The sequence below is a fragment of the Octodon degus genome, unplaced genomic scaffold (assembly GCF_000260255.1).
Source record: "Octodon degus isolate 3935 unplaced genomic scaffold, OctDeg1.0 scaffold00049, whole genome shotgun sequence".
Classification (NCBI taxonomy): domain Eukaryota; kingdom Metazoa; phylum Chordata; class Mammalia; order Rodentia; family Octodontidae; genus Octodon; species Octodon degus.
The window spans coordinates 740,432-743,289 of NW_004524625.1; the positions used below are offsets into that span (position 1 = coordinate 740,432).

Below are 2,858 nucleotides of genomic sequence, written 5' to 3' on the forward strand. Positions count from 1 at the left end.
CCAGAAATTTTGATCCACAGGCCAAGCTGCCACAGGTAGTGAAAAAAATACTATGATTTGGGCTCAGCTCTGGCCTCTGATATCCATCTAGTCTTTCTGATATTATTGTAGAACTTGAAGCACCCCAAATAAAGAGCTCTGGTCCTGGTAAGAAAACACCAATAGTTACTGCCCAAGTCAACCCAGCCCTACGTACTTGGGGGTCAGAAGTTGAATGGCATGTGGCTCAGAGGTAGGAGAGCTTCATCTCAAGGGGGTGTTACAGCCCTTTGGCCTTGGCCGCTGACATGCCCTCCAGACTAAGGAAGACCCATAAGCTTCAGGGCCATGTGAGCCATGGCCATGGCCGCATTGGCAAGCACCAGAAGCACCCCGGAGGCTGGGGTACTGCTGGTGGCATGCATCATCACAGGATCAACTTCGACAAGTATCACCCAGGTTACTTTGGGAAGGTGGGTATGAGGCATTACCACTTAAAGAGAAACCAGAGCTTCTGCCCACTGTCACTCTTGATAAATTGTGTACATTGGTCAGTGAGCAGACACAAGTAAATGCTGCCAAAAACAAGACTGGAGTAGCTCCCATCATTGCTGTAGTGCGATCAGGCTACTACAGAGTTCTTGGGAAGGGAAAGCTCCCAAAGCAGCCTGTCATCATGAAGGGCAAATTCTTCAGCAGAAGAGCTGAATAGAAGATTAAGGGTGTTAGGGTGGAGGGGGGTTGTGTCTTGGTAGCTTGAAGCCATTGGACAGGGGGCTTATTAATATACTAACTGATGGTTTTCAAAAAAAAAAGGGGGGGGGTTACAGAGAAGAGGACATCTGGACTCAGCATCCCTGCCCTTATAGCCTGACTTCTCTCCTTAGAGAACAGGCAATGATAGCAAATACTAACAATGGTGGTAGTGAACTTAGCAAGTTACTTTTACACAGGTCTCTGATATTACAGAATTTCTCCATTTTAGGCAAGAAAAAGCAAGGTGCAGAGAGGTTAACTGGCCAGCTGGGAAATGTTGACTTCAGGATTTAAGTCCTTCCCAATAGAGGCTTGTGCATCCCCCTCCTGTTCACACTTATTTTATGGGCATCGCGAAGGACAGCCTTCCAAAGGAGCTGTTTGTTCACCAAGGTTTCACAATGTGAGCCACGTGGAGTGCCTGCTTCTTTTAAAAAGCTGGTTACTGGGCCCCACTTGAGACATCCTTGATCTGCACTTTAACTATCCGTGATTTCTGTGCTCACCTAACAGCGACCAACCTGGGCCTACAGTGGTGGCGAGGAGAGCGGAGGGGAGAGGGGTCCAGCCAGCTTTGCCCTAGCTCTGGGCTTGGGATTGCCTGGGCTTCAGGTTGGGAAGCAGGGAAGGCATCCTGGACCCCCAAGCACACAGTTGCCTCGCTCCCAGTCTCTTCCAGCACAGATGGAAGGAAATAGCTGGCAGGGGCGGGAGGCGGGGGGCGGGGGGCTTGATTTCCAGGTCACAGTCACTTCCTAATTGGCTGCTGACAGCCTCCAAGGTGGGGGTTCTGTGCTTTCTGCAGGGGCTAAGGCCCCACCAGGGACTGCAGGGGACCCGGGTGCTTCACAATGGCCTCCCAGGCTGCCCCTCTAGCAGCCCATAAATATTCCTTGGACCCAGAGGGGTGGCAACGAGCTTTCCAGTGCATCTTGTAGCCCCTACCCACCTTCCCCCAACAGATGAGAAGTTCAGTCACCTTGCATAGCCCAGGGTGCAGGGGCGCCTTGGTGCTGAGGCTGAGGCTACCCAGACCAAGAATGGGCACGGGGGTGAGGGGCTCAACCCACCAGTCTCGAGAGGCTTCTTGGAGATGTTTAAGATAAATTCTAAAAAATGAATGAATACTAGGGATTGAGGAAACAATATGAAAAGGCCAAGTGGGTGGTATTTGGGGAAATTCCAAGAATTGTGTGTCCCTGAGATATTAGTTAAGGGGGAAAGAAATGTTAAGAGATGGGCAGAACAGAGTGGCAAGGGCCAATCCTAAGGAAGGCCTTGGAGAACACTATGGAGGACAGTGGGACTCGTCTTTTAAGGAAAACTCATGGGAGGGCTGACTGGGAGGTTGCAGCTGTGGATGCAGTCTGTAAATGGAGGTAGTGTTGCATAGGCCAAGGTGACAACAGTGAGAATGGAGAAAAGGAGCCAAGATAAAGAGATGTGCTGAGCTGGAATGGTAAGCAATGGCTGTGAGGTCCGGAAGAGGGTACCCTCTCTAGGTAGGAAGCCAGAGAGAGCATGGGTGCCTTCCTTACCCACCATGTCCCTCCTGGAAAAATCCTCCTTCTTCCCTATCTCTCCAGCTTAGATCCTTCTTCCATAGCCTCACTCCTCTACCTTTCTTTCATCTTCATGGGCCTCGGTGTCAAAGCTTATGTTTGGTTATTTGCTGTCTTTGGAACTACTTTATCTGGATCAGTCTGCAAGCAAGCCTGGCATGGTGCTTCAGACCATGTGAGGACCCCAGCTGTACCAAAGACCTGTGACCTGGGCAGTCATCCATTTCCTCCGAGTCTCTCTTTCTTCTTTATAAATAGATGATATTGATTCTCTCTTAAAGTAGCCAAAATGCCTGACAGATGGGGGTACCCAGTAAGTAAGCTTTCCTTTCAACAAACAAGAGCCCCCTGAGCCTTCCAAGGCCAATTAAGACTCGAGACATATGAGAACTTGTACTGTAACGTCATATAACTCAGTAGTGTTCCAAATTTTCTGATCAAGGAGATTATGGGGCCAAAGAGAAAAGTGATCGATGATGTAGAGTGTGCCTAAGGAGAGTCACATGGAGAGAAAACATTCTCTCAGGCTTTCACAGAGAGCACATTGGCCAAGCAATGGCT

The 2,858-nt window shown here is 49.6% G+C and overlaps 1 pseudogene; it reads left to right on the top strand.

The window, feature by feature from the left end:
* The first annotated feature begins 287 nt into the window (after positions 1-287).
* LOC105742393 lies at positions 288-739 on the top strand (annotated as a pseudogene).
* Positions 740-2,858: the final 2,119 nt, after the last annotated feature.